At 41.6% G+C, this 24,805-nt stretch overlaps 1 protein-coding gene across 1 annotated transcript in view; it reads left to right on the top strand.

The window, feature by feature from the left end:
* Positions 1-24,805, top strand: part of LOC149793139 (uncharacterized) — a 233,719-nt gene that overhangs the window by 36,393 nt on the left and 172,521 nt on the right. The window lies entirely within an intron of this gene.

The following is a 24,805-nucleotide window of genomic DNA, read 5'->3' as shown; positions in this document are numbered from 1 at the left end:
AGTGAATCAACTTATTACATTCCTGCCGAGTGTGTCCTCTACAAAATGTAGTTCTGTGCCTTTTGTTACAATTAACAATCACCTTTACATAATGATATGTTAATTGTTTTCTTTTTGAGTTTATATTTTATTCGCATTAATTAAATCAATATAAGACTCACTTATGATTTAAACATGAAGATTGGTGTTAATGAAAGAAGTAGAGCACCACAAACATTAAACGCTCAGCAAATCACGTACCGGCGCAAAGAAATAAGTGTGGCATAAAATCTAAACGAAATGGCGAACCAGCAAGCGGTAATTCAGGTATTTAATATATTTGTAGTTGATCTAAGTAACTATTCTGCTTTAATCAACATTCCTACCGACCATAACACATTGTTCTCTCTCTCTCTCTCTCTCTCTCTCGTCAGTTTGACTTAACTTTCATTCATATATCCTGAAACATAATAATATGACACAAGTACAAATCCAATCGAAAATCCTCTACGCTCGCGTTGACGTGATTTTTGCCCTTATTTTGCGTTGATGAGAGAGAGAGAGAGGGTCACTGGATATTTTCTTATTTAGTTAATAATTATCGCTTTTTAGAACATTATAATAGGTTTAAACAACAACAACAACAAGAAAGCACTAAAAAAATTACAATATGTGTGCTTTGTGACCAATAAATTTACCGTATATTAGCGACAGACTATTGCAGCTTTGTATCATTGATTATATAAACACTGTAAATCCCAAGGAAAGTGTACACATACCATTACGACCAACCATATTCTTGTAGGTTACTTTGGTGTAAGCTCAGTTTCAAGGTTTTCATCTAGCCCAAATTATTTTTCTCTTTCACTCCAGATTTCTGCGTATTTTGTCCCTTATGCATGATCGGGGAGGGGGAATGAAAAGCAGAAAGTATTGCGATGAAATTGTGTACCGTATTAAATTCATTTAGAAAACGGTGATTATTGATACTTGTTGTCGTTATTTTCACACGTCACTAATGATTACTGAGTGAAAATTCATCGTTGATCTAGAATCAATAGTACGAGGTTGCAAGAATGTTTGTATATGCTTATTAATGCGCCATGGGATGATCACAATTTGATATGTTAATTGTATTGGTATAAAAATTGCTTTATACCAACACGTTAAAAGCCATTTTAGTTTACATACATACATACATACATACATACATATACTCCCATCTTGCCATGTGATACTTGAGCATGTGTGCCTAGATAAGTTCTTCCTGCATGAAGAAAAATGAGCACTTTGTGAGCTAGAACAAATAAACAGAACTCCATTGCATATCAGACATGGAAATCACCTTTGCTGAAGAACTTTGACTCGACACAGTTGCGTCTTTATGAAGTTGTTTCCCTTATTTCCTTCACAACAATGGTAGGCTGCTGCATTGCTGAGTCGGACTTGCTTTGTCGTCAAATGTGATTAAGTTGTTTACTAAATGTTAAACATAGAACTTACTGTGACAGATTAGGTCAAACCAGTTCTGCCATAAGTCAGTGATATTTGTATAATCAGCGTATGTAAGTGAGGTGAATTGAGAAAAATGGCGGTACTGCGTTGTGCTTGAAAGTGAGCTTAATGTTCAAGGATTTGTATAACACGATGAAATATATCCAGTATTAGCGTAGGAATATATCTTATATTAACGTAGGAAAAGATGACAGAGAGAATCTAGCCGATTATTTTTTATTTATGTCAGTTTAGATCTAAATCACTCCTTAACTTTCTCTATAGACATAAACTCAACAAATACATAGTAGAATCACACATATTCCGTACTGTTTATGTGTTTTCCTTAACTCTGTCAGTCTTCGTTGCAAAAGCAGATCGACAGATCATGTGAAAATAGGAAGAAAAAATAATAGTTTTATCATAAAAATGTAACTTAAAATTTATCGCGAAAAATGTATTTGTTGATTTGAAAACACACACACACACACACACACACACACACACACACTTACTTTCTTCTCATGATGACACGGGATTTCTCTTACGCCTGGCAAGAAGTTTTACATATAGCACGTTCACGAATGCGATGGATGTGTACAAACTATTTCATTACAGTACTACTAGATCTTAAATTTATAACACACAAAACTTGCTTTTCCATTTCGAAATAATTTGAATACGACATGTTTAAGAACACTTGAAGATGAATTTGTATCGCACATTTCTCATCTCCATACTGTCTAACTAGCTGTCTTTTTGTATGTCTGTACCATATACTAATTTATGTAAAAGTACTTACACAAGTTCTAATTTCCAATCAAATGTAGAAACGAGTCGAATAATTTATATCTTGTGCGACTTTGTCGAATAAAATGTAATTGTTCGACGAATTTTATGAATCATTTTGGATTAGAAAACAAAATCATTCGCACATCTACTGGTCAGCGCATCGCGGAAGAGTCCAAAGATGTTCTAAATGATGTAAACACAGCCAAACATAAGAGGAGGTTGGAAAGGAAGGGTGATATCGGAAGGTGCGTATACGAAATAAAGCAAGCATAGTACTGTATTGCGTCTTCTGTTTGTAAAAATATTTTGAAGACGACATAAACGATCATCTCTTTGACAAGACAAACACATGGTTGTTTAGATTAGCAAACACCAGAACTGATGGATACTGAAATTGATCGACAGAGATGGAAAGAGAAGGGATGGACAGAAAAAGAGAGGAACACAACTGGACGAGCGTAAGTAGTGAATAGGGATAGTACAGCGTCAATGGGACTTACCATTAAAAACACCCCTGAGAACATATAGCGTCAATGGAAATTTAACATTAACCACCCTGGGACAATATAGCGTCTATGTAAATTTAACATGGACGAAAAACCCTGGGACAATATAGCGTCAAGGGATTTTAACATGGGGAATAAATCATGGGACTGTCTAGCGTCAAGGGAAAATGGAACAGTCGGGACCCTATTTTAATAAGGTCCCGACCTGATGGGTCTATGGAAAATGGAACATGCGAAAATTGAAATAGGGAGGGGTCTCTAGTTTTTTTTAAACAAAAAAAAAATTAAAAAAAAATAACAAAATGGGGTAGGCAATTGAAAGTCTACCTCTTTTCGAGAGATGTGGGTGGCCCTGAAAAGGGCCTTTGGATTTATGTTAATATGCCCTTAACATAAAGGGCATCTGCGGCATCTTCTTGTCCTCAAGCTGCGTCTTACTGCAGGGCCATAAATCAGAGTCCTCTTGAGGCATCCTTGTCTTTCCACATACACTCTTCGTATCCACAGACTGATGTCTGACTTGTGGACAACTGTCCACTTGGATCGGACATACATTAGTATGTCCGTCCTGAACATCATCGAAGAAACAAGGGTTGATGATTCGACTGTGGTCCACATCTTGAGGCGCCGAGAACAGGTGAATCAATGCAGTGAACTGCGCTTATTTATAGGTAGAGGAAGGATTGAAACAGATTGAGTTCATTGACCAATCCAAACACGCGTTACAAAATTCAGTCAGCCCGCATCCAATCCGAAGAGAACAGTCTGTGACGTCACGTGGTCTATATAGATTCGCTAGCGCCTGTGTGCTGTCAATCTATGCGACAGTTATTCAACATGACGGAAACTCAGAAAACGATCAGTTGGGGTGCACCAGCAATGGAGACCACCCAAGGGAACCCGGACTTACTTTCAGAAGAGGTGAATTGGGATTTTGTGGATTTTCTTACCTCGCAAGAATTTGTTCCGGAACCTACATTGGAGAATTTTAGACAGAGACAGAAAGAAGAATTGGAGAAATTTATACAACGGCAAAAAGAAGCGGAACAAGCTTTTCTCCTACAGCAACAACAGCAAGAAGAAGAGGTAAGAAAAAAACAAGAAGAAGAAGAAGAAGCAGCAGCAAAGAAACAAGGGTGTGAAAATCAAACGGTCACGGTACTGTTAGACATTTTAGCGGAGTTAAGAAGTCTGAAACAAATGTATCAGACTTCTTTATTACGACCGAAGAGAATACGACCTTCCCGAGCTAAACACTCCAACCCTGTGACTAAGCCTACCGTGCCACCCTTAGTTATTTCAACCAAATCATCATCATCAACAGTACGCAGTCCAGAAGTAGGCCTTGGCCGTGGCAAAGGCTTAAGACAGTTGAAGTTGATTGCTTAAACTCACCGCAACACCAAAAACCAAAGGCCCTTTTCAGGGCCACCCACGTCTCTCGAAAAGAGATAGACTTTCAATTGCCAATAACTCAAAAAAAAAAAACAACAACATTTTACCCCTATAGTACTTGTGTATGAATGTGTAAGTGTACGTTCTTATTTAAAATCAAAACCCAAAGATACTTACCTTTTTTATACCTAATTTATTCTTTTATTAATATTTACAATTCAATTCACAATTCACAACAGAACACTTTAAAAAGTTCATACACTTCTTCTGTCTCATTGTTTAGTCTCTCTGTTTTTTTTCAATTTCTTCACCGTCACAGTCTTTTCTTCCTCTTCCTCCTCACTTTCTTCCCTTCTTCTTTTCTTCTCCTCTTTCTTTTTTTTCACCTGTCTGCTTTCTTCCTCTTCTTCTTCCTCTTTTTCTTTCTCTGAAGAATCCCTCTCTTCTTCTGACTCCTCTTGTTTCTTTTTTGGGCAATCTGGGGACCAATGTCCTTTTTCTTGACAATAATAACAGGTATCTTGACTTTTGTCTTTTCTAACCCCTTTTTTTCTTTTTTGACGGTCTGGACACTCTGAAGACCAATGCCCTTTCTTCTGACAGATATAGCAAGTATCTTGACTTTTATCTCGAAAGGAAGGAGAGCAGTCCGTCGGCTGGTCTGAAGAGAATTTTCTAATGACCCCTCACAAAGCTCTGATGAAATGTTCGATCTGTCTAGTCTCTTCCATCGTTGTGCTCGGTTTGAGAGTGAAATGAATAGTAAAAGGACAAGACACATACCCTTTTATATACGCTGGTCTGCCATGACTATAAATTAGTCTATGGTGTTTAAACTTGAGTCATTTGACGTTTTGCACTCAAGATGAAACGATCCAATTCATTTGAGAAGAAAGAAGCAGAAAGTAAGAGGCAGAAACGTGATCTATAGCCTCGTACCAGAGCTGAAGTCTTGGCACAAATTCATGCCAGTGATTTTGAAGAGGACATGAGTGAACCAGATTCCAAACCCTCTAAACGAAGTTCACCACCCTTAGTCAACCCTGAAAAGTACTATTCCATTCGAGAGACAGAAAAGCGTCCCTCTAGAAAATTTAGAACTACGGCTTACAAATACACGGTGAAGTTTAAAGATTTCAAGTCCGAAGTACCGTTAGAGAAAGCACAAGGGTTCATCACCGAGATGTGGGATTCTTTGCTCACCACACTCAAGCGACAATGTCAACCCAAAGAAGACGATCGCTTGAGACTCTCCATAAAACACGACGGTTTGAAATCCCCTGTTTGGATCGAGTTTAGTAGCCCTGCAGAATTGACCGCTTCCAAAGTCATGGACGAAATTCAACACGTACAACAATCCAATGACCAGTTTGACATCACCGATGGAAAAGCCACACTGGACATGACCCACGTCTCTCCTCCTCAAGGGACTGGACGCAAAAAGATGTTATTGGTGAACGAGCTTCGCAACACCAAAACAAGTCTCGTCCAAATTCACAATTCTCAAGACCAGATGTGTTTAGCCAGGGCTACCGTGGTGGGACGAACCTATGCCAACAAGATCGACACGGTAGAATGGAAAAGAACCTGGAAAACTATTCAACAATCTGACCGAGCCAAACAACGAAACGAAGCAGAACTCCTGTTGCAACAAGCCGACTTGCCCAAAGACAAACCCTGTGGCATTCCTGAAATGCAAAAATTGCAAGATGTCCTAGCTCCACGTTACACCTTGAAAGTGCACCTCAAGAAGTGCGCGGACCTCTGTTGTTTCGAGAGAAAGACTTTAAGGACGGAAAATACATTCATGTCTATTATCACGATGACCATTTCGATGCCATTACCAGTATCACCGGATTCCTGGGATACGGTTATTACTGTGAGAAATGTGACTATGGCTATAACAATCGAGAGCAACACAAACATTGCGGATTGAAATCCTCAGGATGTTTGGCCTCTCCACTCTGTCTGGGCGAAGGGCAAGAACCAGTGCATTGTCCTGCTTGTCTACGCACGTTTGTAAGCCCTGCCTGTTACCAACAGCATTTGATGTCGTAAGGTTCACAGAAGAAATGCGCTTGTCAACTGCTTAGATTGTGCCCCACGTGTGGACAAGGCCTATGTACCAATAGTGCCAAGGGACACGTATGTCGAGGAAAAAAAATGTCACATTTGTCACCACATCGTGGACTTGGAACACGAATGCTACGTGCAAAAGTACCAACCCCAACTAGAGAAAGAGGATGGACACAAGAAGAAAGGCAATTTCATCTTTTTCGATTTCGAATCCATGCCAGAGACTGACATTCACATTCCTAATTTCTGCGTGGCTCATCGACCGTGCGAGAAGTGCATTCAAGAACCTATCTTCAGTCATTGCCCTCACTGCAGCAAGATTCCTGGAGGGCGTGAAAAATCTTTCGAGGACCGAACACGCTAGACGATTTCGCCCGATGGGTCTTAGACCCCATCGACAAGACGTGGAGCCAAGAGGACATCGAACGTTACGGAGATTGTCATCGCCATGCCACAGTGATGGCTCACAATTTCTCCGGATACGATGGACAGTTTCTTTTGAGATACTATACGGAACATGGCACCGAGCGTCCTAAAGTCACTTTGAACGGAGCCAAAATCATTTTCATGCAAGTGGGACAAGTACAGTTTAAAGATTCAATGAGTTACTTAGCTATACTTTTGAGTCGAATGCCTAAAACGTTTGGAATGACAGAAATGGCTAAAGGGTACTTTCCACACTTTTTCAATACGGAAGCCAATCAACACGCCGTTCTACCCCATTTGCCTAAGGCTCACTATTACGACCCCGACAACATGCGTACCGAACAACGAGAAGCTTTCTACGCTTGGTACCAGGCTCACGCCTCGGACCCTTTCGACTTTCAGGAAGAAATGCTAAAGTATTGTCGTTCCGACGTGGACATTTTACGGCGATGCTGTGGAAAATTTCGAGAACTGTTCATGGAACACGGAGGGGTCGATCCTTTGAAAGAAGCTTGCACCGTTGCCAAAGCGTGTTCGTTAGTGTACCGGCAACGATTCATGCCTGAAAACACCGTGGCTGTCATCAGTCCTCAAACGACCAACTATGTCAAACGTCAATACTCGGTCAAAGCCCTACGCTGGTTACGTTACTTGTGCGACAAGGAAGACAAATGGATTCAGCATGTCCGCAACGGAGGGGGTGAAAAGACCATCGGAACGCATTCGGTCGATGGCTGGGACTTAGAAAACCCCAAGATCGTGTACGAGTTTAACGGTTGCTTATTTCACGGATGTCCTGTCTGTTACCCTGACCGCGACACTAAAAATCAGTTTTTACAACGAACCATGGAAGACTTGTACCAGGCCACTTGTCAGCGACGCCTAAAGTTAGAACAGGAAGGATACCAAGTGGTGGAAATGTGGGAACACGAGTACGATGACCGTTTGAAAACCGATCCCGAGTTTAAACGCCTCGTGGAAAGTTACCAGTTCATGGACCCGCTGAACCCGAGGGATAGTTTGTACGGAGGAAGGACAAATGCCACCTGTTTGCTGTACCAAGCCGACGAAGAGAAAGGAGAAGAAATGAAATACTTGAACGTGTGTTCGCTGTATCCCTACGTGTGCAAATATTGTCGCTTTCCTGTAGGGCACCCACAATTGTTGACGGAACACATCGACCTGAAAAACATTCGACAATACGAAGGTCTGATCAAGTGTAAAGTTTTGCCTCCCACGGACTTGTACCATCCCGTGTTACCTCACCATTGCCAATGTAAACTGATGTTTCCTTTGTGCCGTACTTGTGCCGAAACGTGCAACCAAGACCAACCTTGTCAGCACACCCAGGAAGAACGGGCCTTGACGGGGACGTGGGTTAGCGTGGAATTGTTCAAAGCTCTGGACATGGGATACCAACTGTTAGAAGTGTACGAAATTTCCCACTTTCCCAAGACACAACAATACCACAAGGGTGACCCCACGCAGAAAGGCATTTTCGCCGACTACGTGGATGCCTTTTTGAAACTGAAACAAGAAGCCAGCGGCTATCCTTCCTGGTGTCACACTTCCGAAGACCAAAAGACATTCAAAGAGAAATACTGGGCACAAGAAGGCATTACTTTAGATCACATCCAGAAAAACGAAGGCAGGCGATCGTTTGCCAAAGGGATGTTAAATTGTTTGTGGGGTAAAATGGCACAACGTCTGTGTTTACCCAAGACGGAGTATTTGACAGAACCTTCCCGCTACTTTCAGATGATTCACGACAAAACCAAATTCATGAAACACGTGGACGTCGTTCACGAGGATTTGATCTTGGTCAATTACGAAGAAGATCTGGACTTTGTACAAGACGACCCTTTTGGAAATGTCATCATTGCGGCTTACGTGACAGCTCATGCTCGCTTAAAATTCTACGAAGCTTTAGAGCTGTTAGGGGAACACGTCCTGTACTTTGACACGGACAGTTGCATTTACATCCATCACCCGAGTCAACAGCACCCTGACATCGAAGGAGACCGTTTAGGAGCCTGGACAGACGAGCATCCCGACGACAAGATTCTAAGTTTCGTCAGTGGTGGTCCAAAAAATTACGGCTACGAATACCGGGACAAACAACGAGAAGTGCACACGACGTGTAAAGTGAAAGGACTGACTCTGAATTATCGTACCAGTCGTGTGGTCAACTTTGGGGTATTGAAAGAAGCCTTGCAATCTGGAGAGGATGAACACTTTAAAGTGACCACCTATCAACCCAACAAGATTGTACGTTTACCCACTCACCACATCGTCAGTCGACCCTTGGAAAAAGTCTATCAAATCGTGTACCAGAAGCGAGTGCGACTTCCCAATCATTTCACCTTACCGCATGGACACGTCGGTATTGGTCTGTATATAAAAAGGAACCCTAGGCAAGATCGATAGTTCATTGTGACTACCAAGACCAAGCGAACAAGATGAATACTTTCAAAGAAACACAAAACAAGTTTAGAAAGGCACAATTCAAGTGTGGGGCTTCTGAAGTGGAATGCGATTGTGAGCCTTGCGATGGGAACGATGCTGTACGTTGTGACCTTAGCGATGCCGTAAAGCATCATGGGAACTTGGTTCTCACTACCCCTATCATGGAACGTGATGCTGTGCGTGTCAAACCTGAGGGATGCGAAAGCGATGCCGCTCGTCCTCTTGGACACTTTACTGGGTTTCGTTTTAAGGTGGATGTTCACTTTCACGTCTATCCCCCTACGGATGTCATCCAGCCCTGAGCAAACTCCTGTCCATGTCACCCAACCCTCATCGAAACGAACCTGTGAAAGAAGAATATTCGTTTCCTGTGCGTTTGTTGGAATACTGCGACTTTGAAAATCGTCTTCAATCGTTCAAAGGAAAATGGCCTAAGTATCTGAGAGGCCCGACCCCCGAAGAATTAGCCAGAGCCGGATTTTTCTACTTGGGCGAAGGGGATAACGTCAAGTGCTTCAGTTGCGTTGTGTCACTTCACCACTGGGAACCGCAAGATTCGGCCTACGTAGAACATGCTCGATGGTCACCGAATTGTCATTACTTACCCTTAGTGGGACCGAGACATTGAAGTAACTTACCATGTCGTTGACGATGAAGAAACCAGATTGGCTAGGAGTGAAATGTTGGACATCACCGAGACTGGTATTTAAACTTCATTTCAAAAACGATATTGAATCATTACCTAAAGAACTGCAAGAGAAGATTTACAAGGAAGTTTGGCAGGGACTTGCGAGAGTGAAATCTCAATGGGTCACTGTAGAAATTTTGTGCCGAGAAATTCATAAGAGGAAAGTGAAAAAGTCAACCAGTGTGTTAGATTTCTTTGGGTCAAGTGTGCATTCGTCCTATTATATCACTCTAGACCGTTTACATCAAAAGATTTCAATCAGATTCTTGGATGTTACCCTGAGTGGCAGTGGTCAGAAATTACTCACTATGTGGATTACTTTTGCTCTAGGAGAAGATTGTGAATTGTACGGACTGACCTATTCATGGATACTTTACAAGAGAACATTCGTGCTTTGCCTGTGGAGTTGAGAGAACACATTTACCGAGAGCTGGTCAAAATACAAGTGAAACGGAAAGAACAGTTGCATCCGTTACGTAACCAGATCTTTAACCACTGGTACCTGAATGGTATAAGAGGACTGATTCGTCAGAAATTGTTTCATTGGTCAGACCTTGTTGAACACTTTCAGTTAGTGAATGAACTAAACGTTCGTAATTTTGGTTACTTCGAGATTCACCTAGTGCAACGTATTGAGGAAGACGAGTTAAAGGATTACCAACATATTTTACGTGGAATCTGCTTAGCGGAAGACGAAACATCTTGACAAACTCTGACGTTTCGGTTACAGTATGCAAGATTTAGATTCCCTACTGGAGAACAAAGATGTCTAGTTAGAAAGTACCTTTATTGCTTCCGAAACAAAGAGACTATAAAATCAGGCTGCCATGCCACGGCTTATGTCACATGTAATTGAACAGATTCCGTGGAAGGAACTCAATGACCATATTCAAACCGTGGATCATTACCATCGATTATTACAAGAACTGTATCCATTCAATTTGGGTCGACAAGTGGTGTGTGTCTTAGTGACTTGTTTTCTGGGATTTCGTTTACCAGCCGATTCCTTGTGGACTCTTTACGAACAGTACTTACCACCCCAATGGCCTTAAATGGTCACGAAAGACTCCTTTTGCTCAAAGCCTTGCGTTTTCATCTGGATACTTCTCGACCTCAACAGGAAAAAAAGATTCGTCAACTTTTAGCTACCGAAGACGTGTATGACGATGTGTGTGTAGCTTGTGACTTACACCCCCACTGGACAGATGTCCGTGACTGGAAAAAAGAGGGTTTTGAGGCTTGGACCCAAGAAGTGGCCCAGTATGCACGAGACTTGTTCAAGGAAAAAAGTTACTTTTCAACCTGTGTTAGTGACAGTGCCAGAAGAACCCGTCACCGAGAACAACCACTCGCTTCAGGACAGAACTGTCATGGACATTCCTGAAAGGTCATTCCGGGAGGACACTTGTGTGACAATACCTCACGTAGAGACTGTAAGAACATTACATACTGTCCCTAGGACATCTTGGTTACCCAAAACATGTTGTACAGAGACTTGTTTATATTCCACTTTGATCGTTTTGATATGTTTTTTATTCTTGTACATAACTATTTGGCTTTTATGTATTTTTGTCTTTCGTGTTGTTCATATTTGAAACATTCAATAAACGTGTCCTGAAAAAAGTATATAAACTCTCGTCTTGTTTGTTTTCGTGTCACAAGTGACATTCCTAACACTATGGCTACCTCTGCTGTCTCTACTCCCTCTTCCTCTACTGTCAAAGTCATCGACGAACACTTAGATCGTGCCAGTTGGGAGGCTTTGTATCTTCGCCATCCCTTTAACATGCTCATTGCTGGACCTAGCGGTTCAGGCAAAACCGAATTCGTCAAACGTTTGATCGAACATAAACATCATTTGATCGATCGACCACCTCAACGCATCGTGTGGTGTTGCAAAGAGTGGCAATCGGCGTACAGCCTCTTGCGAGAAAGTCAAGGCGATTCCATCGTGTTTGTGGAAGGCATTCCTAAAGAAGACGACGGCATCGTCTCTGACTCCTATCAAACCCATTTGGTCATTTTCGACATGTTAGGAGAAGACGAAGAAGAAATTAAACTGTGGTTCACGCGCAAAGGGCATCATCGTAATGCCAGTGTCGTTTACATCACTCAAAATTTGTTTCAACAAAGTAAAGCCCATCGCACCATCAGTCTCAATGCGCATTACGTGGTCTTGTTTAAAAGCCCTCTAGATAAATCGCAAGTGCAAGTCTTAGCCAAACAGTTAGGAACGCCTTGGCTGTATCAGGCGTAAGACGATGCCACTCAAACGCCACACGCCTATTTACTCGTCGATTTGAAACCTACGACCCCCGAGGATTTGCGATTTCGTACCCACTTGTTTCACCACTGGTGCCAAGACGGAGGGCCTGTCCTGTACACGTCTCCGTCCTCGACTTAATTTCACTCAACAAAAAAATCTATAAAAACCTCAGACCCTTTTCGTCTGTCACACTCAGTTTGAACATGACGTCCCTTCAGTCGCATCTTCCCGTCAAATTGATTCGTGCCTTGTATGGTATCAGTCGAGAAAAAAATCCACAAATACGGGCTCGTGTCTTAGAAGCTAGTCCCAAAGAAGTCTTACGATGGTTCACGGTGACGGCACGTCAATTACTCCAAGGGATCATTCAGATTCCTCATCAAACCAAACGCTTTTTTGATCGAAACAAAGTCGCTTTGACCCAACTGGCCGATCCTCGCATCGACACTCAAACCAAAAAACAAATCATTTTGAAGCATGGAGGGAGCGGTACTCTAGGAGGGGTCATCATTCGCTCTCTCTTAAGATGGGATCCTAATGCTCCCAAACTTCTCCCCAAGAAAAAAGTCAAACGAAACTCCAAGAAGAAAAAGAGCCACCGTGTCAAGACCAAGACCCCAAGGAGACCCGTGTCTCCAAGAACTTCTCCAGTGGCGGGACCCTCCTCTTACCAGACACCACCCCGGAAAAAGAAAAGAATCCCCCAGAAAAAGAAACAGAGAAAAAGTCCCCAGAAAAAGAAAAGCCCACAGAAGAAAACTAGTCGCAAGAGAGGCACTTCGGCCAGGACGTAACCTTACACTCGCAAACCACCATCTGCAAAGTCGGTGACCGCGTCTCCGGTAGCCTCAGGTTCACTCACTTCCCCGTTGATGTCACCAAGAACTGAAGAGTACTTGGAGACGTTGATCACACCAAGAACATCTCCGTTGATGACCCCAAGAACTTCCCCAGTGACAGGTCCCTCCAATTTAGTGGCAGTGGCTGCTGCTCACAAAGTACCTTCTCCCAAAATCAAAGTTCAAGAGAGATCGGGCATGTTACAAAGTTTACTGGATTTGTCCAAGCAAGAACTGGCTCGATTTAGTCCGTTGCGTACCCCTGCACGACGTGTCATGCCTGTCCTGAAGTTGATACGACGTAAAGACAATCAGTGGCGACGCGTTCCAGTATATAAAAAGCCTGTGACCGAGTAGGGGTATCAGTGTTTTGTTGCTCCTGAAGATTCAAAGATGTCACCTTCCAAAAAACATCCCTCTTCTAAACAACCCCAAGGAAAGAAAAGGAAAGGACTGCCACCACGTTTAGTCAAACATGGGGACATGTTATCTGTCCTGTCCAAAGCTTCTCCACCTCTACGAAAAAAACTCATTCAATCAGCCTCCAAAGAGGTCATCGATACCGTGTGCGAATGTTGTTTGAACGTCTTGAAAGGCACGATCCCTTTGTCCAAACACCAGAAACAATGCTTAGGCAAACATCGTCACGTTCTTCGCCAAATGGTTCAAAAGAAAATTCCCGTTCGTCAAAAGAAGAAGATGTTGGTCCAGCGAGGAGGCATTTTACCCCTCTTCTTAGGTCCATTGCTGAAAGGAGTCTTGGGAACCATATTGGGAGGACTGGTGGGAGCAAGATAAAAAGGCCCTCTGAAGTACCAAGATCTCAGAGTCGACCCCTGGCAACCCCATGGAAGGACGAAAGCTAGCTTTAGTGCCTTACAAACGATGGATGGAATACCATCGTTGGCAAGAACAACGCACCCCGCATTTACCTCCCAATCCCCATTTGAGCGAGATGTCCCCGTTACAACACGAACTGCAGTCCTTGATGGATCGTCAAGATTTGTCCGAAACAAAAAAATCGCAAAAGTACGGTCAACTCTTGCAACGACTGCAACTCTTTCACCAGAAAGCTTTAGACGAAACAGCTCTACCCACTCTGAAAGATTTTAAGACCTTAATGAAAAGTCCAGCACCATCATCACTACTACCACCACTACTATCATCCCCAGGGGTCACCAGAGATGCTACCCCACGAAGACCTGAGGAAGAAGAGATGCGAGAAGTGTTTCAAACACCGTCAGCAGCTCCCCTTTCAAGTAAGATTGCAGCATCCTTGTTGACCCCGTCCCCCACACCCCAACGAGAAGAAATGAAAGCTTGGGTTAAAAAGATGATGTCCACTCCTCCTTCGACAGAAGTGAAAAAGAAAGAAGGGAAACCAGAAGTGAAAAAAGAAAAGAAGACCAAAACCATTCCATTGCCACCTCCACCACTACCTTCGACTTCTACTCCCGTAGCCCATCGGACACGTAAATCCGTTTCCAAACCACCCTTTCGTCCCACTCAAAGTAGCATCACCGAAGAGTGGGTAACTTATTAACGCACAAAAAAATGGAGAAGGTGATAGCCAGCATTTACTACGATCCCTCCCATCCTGCAGGTTACGCAGGAGTTCAAAAATTGTATCGTGCTGCCAAAACGCAACTGAAAAGTCTCCGTTTACCTCAAGTGCAACGATGGTTACAAGAACAAGCTACCTACACTTTACACAAACCCATTCGACGCAAGTTTTCCAGAAGTCGCACCCGAGTGGAAGGCATCAATCATCAATGGCAAGCCGATTTAGCCGATGTCTCGCATTTGGCCAGCTACAATCGTGGCTACAAATATTTGTTTTGTGTCATCGACGTCTTTTCCAAATTTGCCTGGGTCGTACCCTTGACTTCCAAATCGAGCGGCGAGTTAGTGCGAGCCCTGCAACGGGTGTTGAAACAAAGATGACGTCACCCTCTTCGATGTCAAACGGACAAAGGTACCGAATTTCTGAACCAAGCTTTCCAAAAAGAATTAAAGAAACGTGACATTCATTTTTTTACCACCGAGAATCCCGAAACCAAAGCCAGCATCGTGGAACGTTTTCAATGCACTTTGAAAGAACGCATGTGGAAATATTTTACGCATCACCACACTCTGAAGTACATCGACATCTTACCGCACCTGGTGCAAGCGTCCAATCAATCTTACCATCGAAGCATTGGACGTGCCCCGCAAGAAGTGACTCCCGACAACGAAGTGCTGGTGTTTGAGCGCCTGTTTGGTACGTCCCCGACGAGGGCTGTCCCAAAGAAAAGTGGAGTGTTGGACGTAGGAGATTGGGTGCGCATTGGCAAAACCAAACGCACTTTCGACAAAGGTTACTTGCCTAACTGGACGACCGAATTGTTTCGTGTCATTGGACGAGTGCATGGCCGTCATCCTGCCGTCTATAAATTGGAAGACATGAACGGAGAAGTGCTCAAAGGAACGTTTTATTTGCCCGAGTTACAACGTGTCACCAAAAAAAGAAGACGACGTGTACGAGATCGAAAGCATTCTCGAACGCAGAACCCGTAAAGTGGGCAAACGACGTGTCAAAGAAGTCAAAGTACGTTGGAAAGGATATCCACCCAGTTTTGATTCTTGGATCGACGCTTCGCAAGTCATCGACTATAAAAAGAAGTGACCATCATGCCCTTTCACACAGACGCAGCTACGTCGACCACTCCTTCACCTAGTTCTTCTCTGCAAGATTTACAAAAACAACCTTTGTGGGTGTGGTGTGGAGAACGTGTGCCTAAAACGCAAATCGTCTTTTTCTGCCAAATCTTCGTGGTGTATTGTGTCATCGGGGCAGCCATTGCCAATTTGAGTTGCAACAAGGAGACAAACAACTGTGGACCATTTTATTGAGCAGTTGCATCGGTTACCTGCTTCCCAATCCCTCCCTGAAATTCTCCTCGAACGATAACCACGGGAACCTTGTGTCCAGTGCCAGTGTCAGTCACCACTCCAATAACAACAACAACAACCCTATTTTGGTTGGAGACACTCCTCTGACGTCCAGTAACCCCTCAGACAGCTACAGAACTCTGGAATTATGAGTCACCAAAACCAATTTTACTTAACTTTACCCAGTGACAGTTCCATGGAGGTGTTTCCCAAGAACACGTTGTGCTGTTACACGGCCAAATTACCTCAGGCCATCCCATTAGATCACGAAGCCCATTGGGAAGTGGCTTTAGTAGAAATCATTCACCCGACTCAAGTCCCCAATGTCCTTCCCAATCAAAATGTTTTTGATGTGGAAGTTCATGATGAGCAAATGCAACAGTACTTGGATACCCATGTCAAGTATGATAAGAAAACCCCTGGCACAAAAACTCAAAAGTACACCATCTATCACTTGTTCATTCCCCCAGGCTATTATTTTAGTGGTCAACATTTGGTCAGCACCATAGCCTCCAGGTTTAATGTCGTGTTTCTGAAAGCTTTGGAAAGTGTCAATAAAAGTGTCACCCTGGAATACTACAAAACAGCTCGTCGCTTCTTGATGAAATTTGACGGGAGTAAAATCGTGTCCATTTTATTTTGTCCTGAATTGTTTGACATGTTGGGCGGAGACATGAACATGAGAATGGACATGATCAAGGAAAAGGAATTACCAATCATTTACGACAATGAGTCTTTTAGCAAGTTATTTCGTTCCCCGGTAGAATTGAACCAAGGACTGAATTTGATGTTTGTGTACTCCGATGTGGTGGAGTACAACGTGGTGGGACACACCTCTGTGTCGTTACTGCGTGTCATTCCTTTCAAAGTGGATTCTGCCACGAACGCTGATGAGGAAGGTGGAAACACTTACCACGTTCACCGCGAATTTGTACATCGTCACTATTTGCCGGTCAGCAAGTCTTATTTGGACACGGTCAACATTGCTATAAAAGGAGATCTGGGACAAAATATTCCATTCACCAAAGGAAAAGTCACGGTGAAACTCCATTTTCGAAAACGGTTCTCTCACGACTCGTAAGTCATGTATCCAGTGTACCGAGGGGTTGCTCGACAGCGAGGACACGGTTTAGGAGATATGCTGAAATTGTCCTTTCGTTCGGTGGCCCCGGTGTTGAAACCGATGGTGACACGAGGATTGCACGCCTTAAAAGATGCGGCACTGACGCAAGGCAAAGAATTTCTCCAAAATGTCATCATCGACAAACAAAACCCCAAAGAAGCTTTCTTGAGAGCAGGCAAAAATGTCTTGCTGCAAACGGGTAAAGACCTTTTGGGCCGACGAGACACACCTATAAATGCCCTGCACGCTACCGAGTCAGGCATTCAGCAAGGACAAGGCAGAAAGAGACGACGAAGAAAACATCCTTTCACCAGACTTCACACATCTGAAGCTAGAAAGGCAAAGAAAAGAAGAACCGTTCGAGACTTAGACGTTTTCGATTATTGAGACACAGAGAAAAATGATGCACCGAGAGTCTTGCGCTTGTTCCAAGTCGGAACTGGATCTGTTTGCCATGCCCCCCACCATGATGACCATGCAAGAATCCCAGTGGGTGGAATTTCATCCCGTCTTCTCTTTGACGGATTCCGCTCCCATCGAGTTTGAAATCAAAGGACAGCTCGTAGATTACATCGATCTGAATAGCAGTTGCCTGTACTTGAAAGTGAAAGTGATCGAACCACCCAACGCTAACCTAGCCGATGATGATGTGGTAGCTCCCGTCAACAATTTCATGCATTCCTTGTTTAGCGAAGTGGACTTGTACTTGAATAACAAACTAGTCAGCAGCAGCATGGATATTTACCCTTACCGAGCGTACCTGGAAAATCTCTTGACGTACGGAAAAGAAGCCAAGAACATTCATCTGGATGCTTGCGTGGTATGGAAACCTGACAAAGCGACTAAGTTCAACAGCCTTACATTTGTTGAGGATGCTCAAAATACAACGGGATTTGTAGAATGACGAACGAAAATTGCTGAAAGTCGTAGTTTAGAACTGATGGGTTGCTTGCATCTAGACATGTGGTTACAAGAAAAGTATTTGCTGAACGGGGTGGATATCCGCTTGAGACTGAATCGCAGCAGTGCCGCTTTCCTTTTGATGGCTCCAGAAAATTCCACTTACAAAACCATCATCCAAGAAGCCAGACTCTACGTGCGTCGTGTGGAAGTGTTACCTAAAGTGGGAAACGACGTCAGTCAGACGTTGAGCAGAACGACCGCCAAGTATCCGATACGTCGCGTGGAAGTAAAAACCTTCACCATTCCTGCTGGACAGCGATCCATGATCGAAGATCATCTGTTCCAAGGACAGTTACCCAAACGTTTGATCGTTGGTATCGTCATGAATTCAGCCTTCAACGGAGCCTACCATGAAAACCCTTTCAACTTTCAGATCAGATCTAAACGCCTTTTACTTGTCAGACATTTTCAAGCAAAAAGTCAGGATCGAATTGATCACTTATCATTACCTGTGAAGAGGAAGAAAAAAACCCACACAAAACATGGATACCTGGGAACTTTATTACCTTTTGAACCACAGTTCGTACACGGCTTCTTGGAATCCTGTCGTCTGTGCTAAAGATGAACTGCCTCACCGCACACCTCAAGACCATCAAGCTTATGTTATCAACACGGACGACAGTCATCTCCCAGGAACCCACTGGGTAGCCGTCTACTTTCCTCAAGAAGGATGTGTGGAATATTTCGATTCCTATGGATTGCCTCCTCTGGAAGAAGATATCATTGACTTTATGAGAAGAAATGCTCAGACCACCCGATTCAATAATGTGAAATTACAAGGCACAGATTCCTTGGTGTGTGGACAATATTGTGTGTATTTTCTGCATCATCGCAGCCTGGGCTATTCCTTAGAACATTTAGTGACTCATTTTGATCCTCGTTCTTCTTCTAGAAACGATGTGAAAGTAGATCGATGGTTTTGTGACCATTATGCTTATCTTTTGTCTCAAGCTAGGAAACGTAGTGTCCATCAATGGCCTAATGACTTCCAATAGTGGAAATCACAATTTCATGCACAAGGTTGTCAACCCTGTCCAAAATAATGTGTGAGTTGGAAAAAAAATGTTTGAGATTTGAAAAAAAACTGTTTGATGTTATATTGTTGGATTAATGTTAAAAATATTATAGTTGTTAGTTAGTGTTAAGTGATTTTGAATGAAAAATGTTGTGTTTTGAAAAAAATGCCTTTGTGGTTTGTTTGGCTATAGAAATCTTTATTCATGCTCTTTGACTTCTTACTATCCCTCTCATGACACTCATTGATCGTTCCGGCTCGAAAACCGTAGAGGGATGTTTTCCTTCACGTCCGCGCTTTGACTTTAAGAACTGGGGTAGTTTCCAGTCTAACCATCCATTGTCGACTCATCCTCCTACGAAGATGTGCTCCAAACTAGCTAAGCTAAATGAAGCCTACGTGAATTTGCATAGGGTCAGACACAGTCTGATACCGAAGCCTGAAGAGATAGAGAATGTGAGAATGCTAAAAGTCACCGAAGACCTGATTGAAGAGCTCTTCAGAGAAGAAGTGAACAGGGAGAAAGAAGAATGGACAGAGAAGTACAGACTTCAGAGACAGCAGCAACAGCAACAGCAACAGCAGCAGCAGCAACCTGAACCTGACAGAGGCTTTGTCGATTGTCGTATCGACACCAAAGAGTTCTTCTTCTCTTTCCGAAGAAGCAGACCTATCGTCAGAAAGTCTATCGTCAGAGGACGTCGCATTCTTAGAAACTAAAAGATTGCCATAGCAAACAAAAAAAAACAGCCCTTTTCAGGGCTACCCCAAATCTCTAGAAAAGAAATAGTAATCCATTTGCCAATGTGTGTATGAAGAGTAGTGTGAATATAAACACTGACTCTTTTTTATAGTGTAAGTGTATGAGTTTGTGTATATGATTGTGTGTTTGTAAGTGCTCACGTACGTTTGTGTGGGTAGTAGATTATGATCATGTTTTTTTGCTGTTTGACGTGCGTGGAGAGTAGATTTGGGGTTTGATTTGATTGCTTTGCGTATGTGGATAGTATATTATTTGTTTAATAAAATTTTTAAATTAGTAATGGGTAGTATAAAAAAGTGAGTGTTTCTTTTAGGTCCGCTCGTCGTTTGGTCATGATCTAGGTAATATAACTTTGGTCTTAGGGGATGTTTTCCTTCACGTCCGCGCTTTCATTATAAATTGAAAATCGCTCGGCAGTCTAGCTACCTTTGTTGATTGATCAAGAGAATGAACACGAGACTAGCAAAGCTGCTTGAATTTCATGTACACCTGGAATATGCCAGGCGTATAGTGAATGAGCTGGCTGCAGAGGCCATAGTAGAAGAGGGAAGAATGAAAGAGGAGGAGAGAAGAAACAAAGAAGAGAAAGAAAAGGAGAGAGGAAATTTCAGAATCCCAGAGACAGAAGATTGGGATTCTGAAGCCACTTATCCCGCCTCTGCTCTCCCCCAAAAAGAGTGAAAGGAGACTGGGGAAAAAGATGTGTGTGTGGTGCCAGGCCTGGAAGGTGCCATCATTAACAGGTGTCATGGAGTTCAAAAGACAAACAGCCCTTTTCAGTGCTACACAATACTCTAGAAAAGAAATAGTAATAGATTTGCCAATGTGTGTATGTAGAGTAGTGTGAATATAAACACTGACTCTTTTTTCTTTTGTGTGTGTGTGTGTGTGTGTGTGTGTGTGTGTGTGTGTGTTTATTTGTAAGCGCTCACGTACGTTTGTGTGAATAGTAGATTTGGGTTTCATTTTAATGCTTTGCGTGTGTGAATATTAGATTTTGGGTTTGTTAATTGCTGCTTCACGTATGTGGATAGTAGATCATATGAAATGAGAAAATTAGGGGATGTTTTCCTTCACGTCCGCGCGTTTTAAGTGATAATCTAGGTAATATCAATTTTGTTTTAGGGGGATGTTTTCCATCACGTCCGCGCTTTAACTATAAGAACCCTCAAAGTTCGTCGTTCGCACCATTCTAAGGAATAAAAAAGGAAGATGGAAGTGTCTCAACTGTTTAATGATTTAAGGCATGTTTATTTTTGGATGGTGGATGGTGAATATGGAGTTGAAGGATTGAAAGAGATTGGAAGTTAAGAACAAGTCTGCACTACGTGAACGAACTAAAATTAGCCAGGGAGATGATAGAGGGATTAATTGAAGAAGAAGTAAAGAGATTGAGAGGGCTGATAAATCCCCCTTATGTCAGAGTGGGGACAATAAAAGAGGCCATGGAGAAGGTAAAAGAAGTAAGAAGGTTCTTGGAAGAGATATAACAAAGGTCAGAGTGGCCCTTTGTCAAAAGGAGTGTTAAACAATTGAAAAAAGGGGAAGAAAAGATGAGAAAGGTGATAGATGAAGAAGTGGAGAAAATAAAGGACAGGTGGGCAAAAGATAGAAAAGAAGAAGAAAATAGAAAGAAAAAGGAAGAACTAGGGAAACTAAACGCTAACTAGATGAAAATCCAACAGAAGTTCCGAGCCATGGGTCACCCGGACTGGATACCGGAAACAGAAAAGCAGAAGAAGAAAGGAATGATGGAAAAAATAAGGGGATGGATAAAGAAGTTAAGGGGTTAGAAGAAGATGAAGAAACCCAAAGGCCCTTTTCAGCGCCACCCACATCTCTCGAAAAGAGATAGACTTTCAATTGCCTACCCCATTTTGTTATTTTTTTTATTTTTATTTTTTTTGTTTAAAAAAACTAGAGACCCCTCCCTATTTCAATTTTCGCCTGTTCCATTTTCCATAGACCCATCAGGTCGGGATCTTATTAAAATAGGGTCCCGACCCTGTTCCATTTTCCCTTGACGCTAGACAGTCCCACGATTTATTCCCCATGTTAAATTCCCTTGACGCTATATTGTCCCAGGGTTTTTCGTCCATGTTAAATTTACATAGACGCTATATTGTCCCAGGGTGGTTAATGTTAAATTTCCATTGACGCTATATGTTCCCAGGGGTGTTTTTAATGGTAAGTCCCACTGACGCTATACTATCCCTATTCACTACTAGCGTATGCAGCTGCTGAACGGATGTGAAGTAACTGACGGAAAGACAAGTTCAAACTGATTGGCTAATAAAAGGATGGAGGTGAACAGGATAATGGACGAGCCACTTCACCGAAAAACAAACGGTCTGATTGAGAGGATAAATGGGCAGAAAAGCGCACAAATATGTTGGACCGATAATATAGAAGTCTAATGAATATTTGGAAGGAAGCATTTGTAGATTTTCCAATAATTCTAGAGTATTCTATGTTCAAACAAGCGAGGGACAGATTAAGTCGTCTGTAAGACAACACATGCTCTGATTGGTTGGAAGGGGATGGAAACAAGTCTGAGGCTCCATTCGCTCGTTTCTAAATAAGAAAAATTTGATGATGCCTAATAAATTATATTGTAAGTCTTTTGATGGACGCATAACTTTAGAAGCAAAATACCAAAGTACCATTGATATAAACGTTTATTCGTTTCTTTCGTTTAAATGCCCCTCCTACGCACCACCAAAAAAATGACACTGAAATAGTTTTGCACTAAACGTAAGTCGTTATTGATGCCTTCGTTTTCTCAAGCGATTAGGACAAGAGGAAATACCCCTATTGTTAAAAATGTTTATCTTAATGAACTTTTGTACCCATACTATATGATTTTTCAGACGACAGGGTGAAGGGGAAAGTAGGATGCGATATTTTAGTTGCATATCGAGTATTACCTGTTTATATTTTATACATACTATTTTCACCAACGCCTTATCGATACAATTATGCATGTGTAATCAATACTCAAAATTTTAATGAAAAATATTCTGTCATTTGACGTTTCAAACCCGTTTGCCAAGCATTGAAAACGCCAATCGTTAATGAGTTGATTTGTAATAGTCGTGTATTCAGAGCGCTATAGTCAAGTATGTCTAATTCATCACTCGATAGAATAATCTCTGCTGCAGGTATGCTCTGGGCAACTAAATCTCTATTTCACTGTTTTCAGATTATGTACATGAATTTTGCAAAAAGATTCTTCAAACAAGTTGACAACCCAAATTTCAAACATTTTTAACAAAAAGTTTATTTGTAGTAATTTCATATATATCTCATATATAACTACAGGAACAAAAGACAAAGCTTATCTGACTGATTTCTGTGTGTATTTGGTAAAATCAGCGTTTCCAGTAGCGAATGGAAATACTTCAACCCAATCATGTCTTTCTTTCTTTCTTTCTATTTAATAGAATTGTCTGCTTGCATAAATAAGTTACAAGTATTCTTGATAGAGTGATTGAAGCTTATTGTATGATTGTAATATCGAAAAACACGTTGACCTAATCTTTTAATATTTCTGAACCTAATTATGATTATATATTGTATATATTTTTGTTCTTTCTGTTCTTTTGTTATCCTAGGAGGATATATTTGACAGAGCAATGAAGGACACAGATCCTTTTTTTAAGATAGAGCGCATGTCTGGCTCAATCTAGTTCTTTCACGCCATGTTTTGATTTACCTTCACTGCCACGTGACAAAATCTTGCGGTGGGCGATCCATTTGTACTATGTTAAATATGGTTCAAAAGGATATATTTCTGGCTAATAGTGCCGTTTCAACGCTCGTCACGTGATATCATGAATTGGCACGTACATATGATATCACAGAAATACCAGTTTGAAGTATTTTGAAAATGCAACATTTTATAATAGAGATAAGTCTATCCACGAAAGTGTATGTTTTACTAGATTTTTGAACCATCTGGAGTGTAAAGCGAACCTAATCATCTTACACAAATAAAACATGGAGTTCAGATTTAGAAAACTAATATGTAATGCACATACCACGTCCAACAACCCAGCTTAATTCAATAACTGATAAAAGAATATCAGATGCAATTAATTTGACATAATATATTTCACAGCAGACGTCTATTTCAGAAACAAGCCACTGAGCATTTTTCACAATTGCACGTTTTAATTTGAAAGTGATGATTCATTTATTAGATACAGGACAGAATGGGATACGAAATTATAGAAAATCAATTAAAGTGTCCAACATATATCGCAAAATGTAGAATATCTTATTGGCATTTATCTTATACAAGTATTCCAGAGTTAGGAAAATAAATGTATGTTCCATTTACGAACACTGCTGTCTGAACCTTTCACCTAATGGTAGTTTTTCTTTAACTTTTGTTCCAACGTTATTGATAGTTCTTCTCGATCAGCATACAGTCAATGAATATTTCCTTCTCTCGTCATAGAATTTTCTCGGACAGTTTTTAGTGCTTGAAGTTTAATTTGTGGAATCAACAATTTCCTTCTCTAATGCTTCGTGCATTTTGGCTGTAATATCCAAAGATTTTGACAAATGTTTTCAGCAAAAGTATCTGTTATTTAATGTCTTCGTGTATTATCTTATATTGCTCGATTTACATCTGCTTTATTCCATATATTACCAGTCTTTCTCCAGCCTACTGATTCCGAAAATTGATTTCGCCAGTTTAGCTAGCGTTGTAGTTATATGGGGGAGAGGGAAGAGAATGATAACAGCCATTGAAAGTTCAACATCAGAATTTACCAATTTCTTCGAACAAAAGGTTTTCTTGATAATTTATAAATGAATACTAATTTTGCTAAACTCTTCTTCACTTTTTTCAATGCTGTATGATATCTTTGTGTAGACAATCAATAACGTTTTGCTCAGGATCAGGATAATTATCAGGAATATCATCCAGTTCTTTAGAAGGTTCTGAAATGAATGAAGATTAACCTGTGAAATAATTAATATTTGTTCCCAATTTAAATAGGTATTACTGGATGGGACTTCTTCGCATAAGACGACAAAATAAAGAAGAATACAGTCAAGTATTTCAAATTAGTAA

Source organism: Sinohyriopsis cumingii, chromosome 8, assembly GCF_028554795.1.
Source record: "Sinohyriopsis cumingii isolate HCF-2022 chromosome 8, ASM2855479v2, whole genome shotgun sequence".
Taxonomy (NCBI): Eukaryota; Metazoa; Mollusca; class Bivalvia; order Unionida; family Unionidae; genus Sinohyriopsis; species Sinohyriopsis cumingii.
The sequence above is the reverse complement of the archived record's forward strand: the minus strand, read 5'-3'. Positions and strand labels throughout refer to the sequence as shown.